An 8,966-nucleotide genomic window follows, 5' to 3' on the forward strand; every position below is an offset into this window, starting at 1 on the left:
CAAAGAGTTTCTTCTTATCATTTTAAATATGTATCTCAATTATTTTGCCCACTTGAATATTCTGGGACTGTCCCAAATCCCATACGGGTCAAGAGCTCACTGACTCCAGTGGGTGTTGGATCAGATCCTACGAGATCAAAATTCCTGTAAGGACTAGTGTTTCAGTGTGGTTGGGTTTGCATTCCGTACAGAATACACTGTAGTTACACCATCCTTACAGTGTAGCTACAGCATAACGTTAGAACTGAACTGCTACAAACATGGACTGAGAACAAATTTAGCAGTCTGGATGATGAGCAAGTCCAAAATATGATATATCTGTTGTCCACCTCTGTCGAGGCTCTTGTGAAGCATCACCAGCAAATATTCAGTTAGCGTGTTTTGGCCCCTTCTTACCCATACGAGTCATTAATCATTCATCTTAATTATCTCGGTGGTATTTTGTGCTCCTCCCCCACCCACGCCGCCTGTCTGTTTGTGGTATCCATCTGTTGTTCCTAATCATATACTTGGACTGCAAGATCTCGGGAGAAAGGGCCATTTACTCATGACGTGTGCACAACACTTCATGCACTCCAACCTCAGCCACCAGTTGAGACCTCACATTATGTCTCACCACAAATCATAGTAACTAATGATAATCGTCAGATACGCTGCTCATGCACAGGCACATATACACTCACGTATCACGTCTACCTGCGTGATAGTAGGAATGCACATAGGAGTCTACTGGAGACAGGTATGCCTGCAACGAAGGCAGGTGCCACCGAGATCAGGGGACGGAGGAAAGAGAGCGGCAAGATGAAAAGTTTCAAATGTGAAATTTTAGCTGAAACTATCTTCTGCCTGCTCACCCCCTCTAGCTGCAGTCCCTAGCCTTGCAGCACCAAACAGAGCAGAAGCCACTCAGCACACTTTGGTTACAACACAGTTGCCCAGTGCACGAAAATACCTTTCTGAATTGCACTACTGCATCGTGCGCAATGTAGGGGAACATCTAAGGTGTTCTGGGGTCTGGTGACACACACACTAACACTTTCATGGACTTCCATGGGAGCAGGGTTAAGGAAATGAGCGCTTTTGCAAAGCTCACCACGTGCACTGTGGCATAGGAGGGAACAACAATGTCAGTGAGACTGAACAAGTCTTGCCTGGCTTTAACCTACTTGTCATTTCAAAACTTCCTTTTGGTTTGTTGGATATAGTAAGAAATGGCTTGAAATGTTACTGAAATGTATTTTTATGGGATCTGTACCTGAAATGGAACATTTAACTGGAGTGAATGATTAGACAAAAATGTCCAGAACTAGTTGTACTCCACTGATACTATTTTCTTTCATTTTTTGCTCACTGAGATGCACTTCTCCTGCTTTCCCATATTCACAGACAGATAGGTATCAAGGCAGGCAAAGACAAAGTGATCTTCTTTCTTACTCATACTGCAGATCAAACTAAAGCCCATCCATATATCCTCTGCCAAGTCCCAAGACTTAAGTCCAGTCCAATATTTCATGCAAAGACAGGAAAAGTCTAGGAGGCACAGAGTGTCAACAAAACTTAAGCCCTTGTGTAAGCCTGTGTGTGCTGAAGAGGAAACATCCCCACAGCTAGGGCCAGGTGTGCCAGCTCCCTTCAATATCCTGTGCTCCACACCAGTCTTATCTGGGATATGCATGCTCAGAGCTGGGGGGAGAGGCTGTGATTCTGCATTTCAGCCAGGGCTGAGTACCCAGCAAGCGCCCGCACCCGGTCTGATGGGTCTTCTCCCAGAAAAGGATGTTGAGGCACTCTCCATCACTTGCGGCACCATCTCGCATGATGGAAAAGATGACTGAAGGATCTGTTGGCAGGGACAAGGAATTGATTCTGTTCCATGAAGAGACTCCCTGATTGTTTTCTGAACAAACAGAGGACTTAACTCTGAAGAGCTGTCATTCTCCCTCCAACACTGAAGTCACTTCAACAGAGATGGACCCAGGGATTAAAAAAAAAAAAGCTCCAGGACAAGGCATATACAATGAGTCTGTCTGGTACATTGCTAATGACTATCATCTGGGTGCAACAACGGTAGGATGAGAAACTATTTCTTAATGTACACAGAGCAAAGGAAACCCCTTAAGCAAACATACCAGCAGAACAATTAGATGGTTAATCACAACGTTGGCCATGAGAGGTTTTCTCCATTTTTCCACTTCAAAGGAGCATTGATTAATAAACAGTGTTGCCTCTTCTGAAGGGATGAGTCAGCCCCCTGCCCACGCTGGGGTTATCCTCACACCGCTGCTGCTGCTGTTCAGAGCATGTGAGTATTCCCCGGGGAGGAGAAATGCTTCATTTCGCTTGCGGTGCTCCACACCAGATCACACAGCATTGCTCTCCATGGCCTCCCTCCTAGCACTCCCAGGAAGGTGACGTGCATGTGGATGGGGAGGGATCTCCAGGGCGGGTTCTCCTACACAGCAAGTATTTTCCAACTCCAGGTGAGGACAATGGAATAAAAGCCACTGGATGGATCAGAGGAGCTATGGTACAGTTCCAATATTTTGCTACCTGTATCTGGCTTTGATCTAGGACAGTAGTAGGTTGAAAGGTATCAGCATTCACTATAATGTCCATGAGATAAACTGATCACCTCCTGCTTTTTATTCAGGTCAGTTAAATGCATTGTACGTGTGCTGGGTAACAGAGTGGACTAGCAAATAGAGTCACTTCCTTGGTTGTGATTAGCCTTGAAGGAGGTTACCTAGACCCATCAGGAAGTGAGCTCAAGCAGGTGCACATGAAGGGCACTTTACACAAGTCTCACCTAACACTTCAGAGGGAAAGGTCCAATCACAGACATGCTGTGATCACGGGAGACAGACGGGTCCCACTCTTCTTTCCAGCATGAGGAACAAGTGCAGTCCATGGTCTGTATCAATCTCTGCCTTCCTCTCAAGGAAAAGTGGATCCATCCAGGGGGAGGATGACACCAGAAGCCCAGGCAGCAGCAGCAGACAAACACATGGTGTTGCTGTTGCCTGTCTCGGGAGACACCAAGGAGCTGAGAAATGGAAGGGGAAGCCTGCCTGTCCTGAGAGGACCAAGTCTGTGAGTGTGTCTGAGAATTTAGCAGCAGGCAGGCATCCCACAAAGTAATCCCCCTTTTCCCCTCACACTCCCTTTCCTTCATGGTCTTACACCAGCAGTAGTTACAGAATCTCCTGCCTGGGTCTGGTGATGACACCAACATGAGCTACGCCACTGGTGCATGCCTATTCCCTGCCTTTGTAAAACTACTTCTACATGGCACTCACCATCCACTGTGCCAAAGGCACGGCCACCGAGACGGCACACCCTTCTCAGCCCTGCTCCTGCAGTGTCTGTGCTCAGGGGGTCCCACCTGGTTTGAGGTGCTCTACAGGGTGCTGCCAACAAACCAGGTCCTCACCCAGTCTCTCCACCATGGAACTATCACAATCAGTGGAGAAACACCAAGCCATGCCAGCTGCAAAATTAGCCTGATATTTTAACATACTATGGTCCTGTTACTACCCACAATAACTGAGATAGACATTAGATTCTCCCTGCCTCTGCTACGAGGGCATCGCTACCTGAAGTGCCCTTCCCTAGCAGCTCCCTGGCTCTCCAGAGGACACTGCACTGCAATGACACTTGTTCCCTTCAGCTGCTCTCATTCTCTTAGCAGGGCTTTTCTTTCTCTGCTGGAGCTCTGGGTGGGAAGGAGCAGTCACAGAAGAGCTGGCTTTGCTCAGCAGGGCCTCCGCTTATTTCCTGAGCACTTTTTGACGTGTTCCGTTTGTGACCAAGATTGGGCTGGGATCCCAGCTGATATTTTAACTTCAGCCTCAATAGATTTCAAACTTCAGCCACTGTAAATAATTCCCTGACATGCACTCCGCCTGCATTTTGGCAGTTTTGCTTGTGTACAGTATATTTCATTTTTTTTTTTTAAAATGTTTCTTAGCTTTCTCTGTGTCAGCTGTCAAGAAGATGGCATCTTGGTGAAACTGCCTGATCCTTGGTGAAGTCTGGAGACACCAGATTGGTTTGACAACTCTGTGCTTAGTAATAATAATCACATTCTCTACTTAACAAGAGACAGATGAAGCGGTGTGCCATGTTCTAGGAGATGTTTACAGGACAGAGAACATTGGAACAACCCCATGGCTTCAAACCAGGGAGCAATCTACATGAGGAACCTGATTTCAGCAGTCACCAGGATCAGAAACTAAGCAGTCTGTAAACAAAAAGGATGCTAAAATTCTCTGTTGTGGTAGTCAATAAGAAATTTTACCCACTCAGACTGTTTATTCCTAAGTCTTCTCAGAGTTGTCTTATGCCTTAAGACATCGGAATTCCTCACTCGGTGTAGCAAAGCACTTACTAAGCATTTATTAAGCTTATGCTTTATTTTACATATGCAGCCAGCTCTAATGGGATCATTAGTGTGTTAAAAGTTTATCAATTCTTTGCTTAGAAATCATCCAGACTAGATTTTGCTTAACAGAAGTGAGAGAGCTCTTGCAATTTCTCTGTGTGTCTTGTGCTTCTGTCGTGTCTGCTAGACAAGAAGGAATCCTCTCATACGATGTACACGTAGGTACAGACCACTTGGTCTCAGATTTTAGCCTCTCCTGTGATGCAGGTGACAACCATCATTGGGGAAGCACAGCACTGAAGAGGTTAACAGAGATTGGCCTTCCCCTTTTGACCGCCTTTCCTAGCCATCGCAAGGAGGGTTAAATTCTCTGGAAACAAGGACTCTACAGCAAAAAGCCATCAAAACTGCTGCACACGCCTCTTGTTGGGTGTCATCCATCCCTCTGCCTTAACCTTTCATCAGGGTTCCTTTCACAGCGTTTAAGAGTTGCACAGACATCTGAGGCCTCCTTCCAGGCTCCCCCTTCTCCTGGAGCTTGATCTGAGGGCAAAGAGTGGAAATTCAAAACAAACAGTAAACAAAAACAAGCTCTTCTAAGTGTAAGCCACACATTTATTTTGAAGCTCCTTGGCTAATTTTACTCCCTGTCTCCTGCTCACTCTGGAATTTCTTTTTTCTTCTTTTTTTTCTTCCCTGCCTCGGTAACAAGAAAAACAAAGGATCAGGGGGGAAAAAAAAGAAAAAAAGAAAAAGAAAAAAATTAATTACTCCACCAAGGATCCTTTGTCCTGTGTCAGGGACATGCCCAGCTCTGCAACTGTAGAGTCAATGGACGAGGCAGGGTGGTCTTGTCTCCTCCTACTAGATGCCCATAGGTGTCTGATGGGAAACCACTTCAAACACTGCTTCTTGCTCCAGATCCAGTAGGTAGGTCTGTTACTGGATGGCCCAAAACGAAGCCCCAAACATCTGTAGAGTTTGGCTTCAAGTCAAGGTCTGATCTGAGCTATCCTAGAAATTCCAGTTTTGTCTGGCCCAGAAGTTGTTGGCCATCTGCAGAATGGAAATGGGAGTGGAAACCTGTCATCACAAGATGGGAGGAGTTGGGAGTGAATTCTAGACGGGCTGCTTTAAGCTCTTCAGGATGGCTTTCCAGCTGGCAGAAATCTGGCTTAGCTGCAAGACAGTCAGTGGAACCACATGGATTCACACCACCAAGAATCTAGCCTTCTTCAAAAAAATCCATGGCACTCCAGGGTTTAATGGACATCTGACAGAAAACTTGGCATTTATTAAAATGCAATAGCTCTGTGCCTTCAGCTTATGGTGGGAGGACATTCCCAGTACCCATGAGAGAACTCCAAGAAGTCCTCCAGCAAGCTCAGATTCCTGACACCTGTAGTGCTCAGTTTCCCAGCACATAATCTGGAAACTCAGCCCCTATTGTGGCTCAAGGAGACAGGAAAAAGATGATCTCCTTCAGAGAATTTGAAAAACCCAATTTTTGGGACATTTCTTTGTACATCATAAGGACCCAAAGAAATACACAACCTCCACTCTTCTACCAGTTGCATTACTTGAGAGTCTACCAGACAGTCTTTCCCCATGGTATTAAACCATTCCCTTAAGGGGAATGTGGAGAGGAAAGGAAGGCTTGGGAGGGAGCTATTTTTAAGCCAGGACAGTGCTCCATCACACCATGTTGCTTCCAGTTTCAATCAGAGGTCAAAATGTTTTTTCACACCTCCTGAAGCTTGTGCTGTCCCATATGAGGCTGTCACAACCTTCATGCCTCCTAGACCACATTTGTCCATAATGGACATGATTATTTGAATGAAGATTCTCAGACACTGAAGAAAATCTCTGAGGTTTGATTTTAAAAAAAAAAAAAAAAAAAAAAAAAGCAGCAACCAACTATACAAGGTGACTCTCCATATATGTTATAGTTGTTTGCATAGGTTAAGACATCATTAATGTACAGAGTCAGGAAGAAAAGATGCCTGGCATTGAGTTGTCATTGAAGTGAAAAAGCACAGACAGAGCCAGCAGTGCTGAAAATGAAGGGGAATGGAGTGTGCAACGATTTTTTCTGGGGGTAAAGGGTGAACCAGCAACATATCCTTGCCACTGTCACAGGTCCAGCATGTCCTTTACTACATATTTCTGTGTCAATAGCTTCTTTCAAAGTTTGGTCACCAACAAAGGGGTCCACCTATTCGGTCTGCCTTAGCATTATATGGCTCATGGATTCTGGAGGAAAGTCCTAACCAAGATCGTTAAAGTAATTAAGCCTTGCAGAAGTTATCATGAGCAGTTTTTCATTAACACTGATTTGCCAGCAGGGAAACTGAGGCAGCAGGAGGTAATACACAACACAGTGGTAGATGAGAAGAGAATGCCTTGCCCCAGACTTCCAGCCGTTTGGCTCTGCCTACCAGACAGTGTTGGCTCCTAGGTAAATAATGGAGCTGTCACACCCAAATGTTATTTTTAAACTCGGGTACTGGGTTTGGCACAAACTCCAGCAAAGCACAGCACGACCAAGGGAGTCCTGAGGAACAAGTGCCCTGCACAGATGGAGCTGCTTTGGGGAAACCTTGTTGTTCTGCTACATTTATGCAATCGGTTGAATGGGAGCCCAGACTCCAACCTATCAGCTGCTCAAGAGCACAGGGAGAGTCTGAACGAGGAGGATGAGGCAGGGCCAGGCCGGCGAAGCTGGCCCCATCGGCCACCACCAGCCACCCCATCGGTGCCCTGGACCCAGCCGCGCCGGGCAAAGCCATAGGAGGGCAGCAAACCCCGCGCAGTCATGGGACTCATTCCCAAAATAATCCTCTTCCACACGCTGTCCTGGGCAGCTGGAGAGCCCCACACGTACACAGCACCCTTGGGAAGGGCAGCAGGGACTCTGCATGCTCAGCGGAGGGAAGATGGCCCTGCAAAGTCTCTTTGAACTGGACGTGGGTGGCCAGTTCAGCTCAGAGACTCAGCCGGGGGGGGGACATGGTGTGTGTGAGCCCATCGGTAGGGCTAGCAGGGCTCTGGGGAAAGCAGGTGAGTTGTGCAATACACAGCTGGGTTCAGGTTTGGACAGAAAAGCCCACACTTCCATGTAGGACTGCCAGAGCACTTTTATGGTTCAATGGATCTGGGGATCCCTTTGAGGGATTTGAAGCATACAGGGACCGAGGTGCTCGAGGCTTTCGTAACTACATCGATACAGTAACAACGCTAGGACAGCCACACCAGCTCAGAGCAAAGGTCCATCTACCTCCATATCCAGCTTCTGTCATGACCAACAACAGAAATGGAGGAAAGAGCACACATGGACTTACTCCACCCCAGGATGCTCTCCTGCCTCCAGAGGTACACGGCTCCAGCCAGCTTTGTGGTACCCCATGTCCGTACGCTTCCCTCCCACAGCTCCAGCTTTGGCACAAACCAAGCCTGTGTTTAAGAAAGGGGCCAGAACTTGCATTTAATCTGTTCATGTCGACAGAGCTCAGTTGCAGAAGCAGGTGAAACTACTAGAATGAACACGAACCCACTGTCAATTATAACTAATCAGCCCCTGAGTAACCATGAATCTCAGGGCTCAAACTGTGTTTCAAGATCCATGCTAACTGTATCCTCTCTCTCCTCTCAGAGGTCTCCGGCCAAGCATCTCTAGAAACTTGCATTCATGTGATGGAGGGCAGGAAGATATCTGTGTTGTAGTGGTGCCAAAAGCACCAGTGCAGGCAAGCATTTAGAGACCCAGTGCTAAAGGACCACTGCGCAGAGAAGCCCAAACAAAACACTTTCCTACACCAAGTCACCCAGCAAAACTGAGAGCTGGATTTGCTCTCTGGACAGGCAAGGGAGAACAGACTAGGAAGGCACACAGGTGACTTACCCAGTATCCCACAGGCATCCAGTGGTGGAGCTGGGATTAGCTCACAGCTTTCCCGACTTCTCCCTGCCCAAGCTCCAGCCACACTGTCCCTTTCCTGCTCGATTTTGCTTCTCTCCACACAGCTGTCTTTACTGAACAGGCTTCCTACAGTGCCTTTTAGGCAGCTGTCAGTTTTGGATGAGTGTCTCCACTCCATCAAATGGGCTGTCCCCCTCTGCGCTGTCCCTGTGTGTGCTGTTAACCCTGATTTCCACTGAAGCAAACGAGGAAAAAGCAAGACAGACAGTTAGCTCCATGGCAGCTGGACGGGAGCTTGCCTCTCCTTCTTTACAGGATACAGTTTTCCCTCCCTTTTACCCTGTCCACTAACAACTTTCTTCAGAGATCCTTTTGTCTTCAGCTCCCTCCCAGGAAAAAAAAATATTAAAAAAAGATACTTTAAAAAAATATTTTTTAAATATTAAAAAATTAAAATAAAAAATAAAATAAAATAAAATAAATCCTCCTTTTCCCTCTACCCTCCTAAAAAGAGCTATAGTTCCTTTCCTCCCAGCTCCTAATCCCTATGACATGATTCAGACAGAAGATTAACCCTAGGGAGTGCTAGACAGGTGACAAATGGGCCCACCCTTGTGTCTACTTTTCTTCTTTGTGTGTGTGTGTGGAAATTGTCCCACCTATTCC

This window comes from Strix aluco, chromosome 16, assembly GCF_031877795.1.
Source record: "Strix aluco isolate bStrAlu1 chromosome 16, bStrAlu1.hap1, whole genome shotgun sequence".
In the NCBI taxonomy this organism is placed as follows: Eukaryota; Metazoa; Chordata; class Aves; order Strigiformes; family Strigidae; genus Strix; species Strix aluco.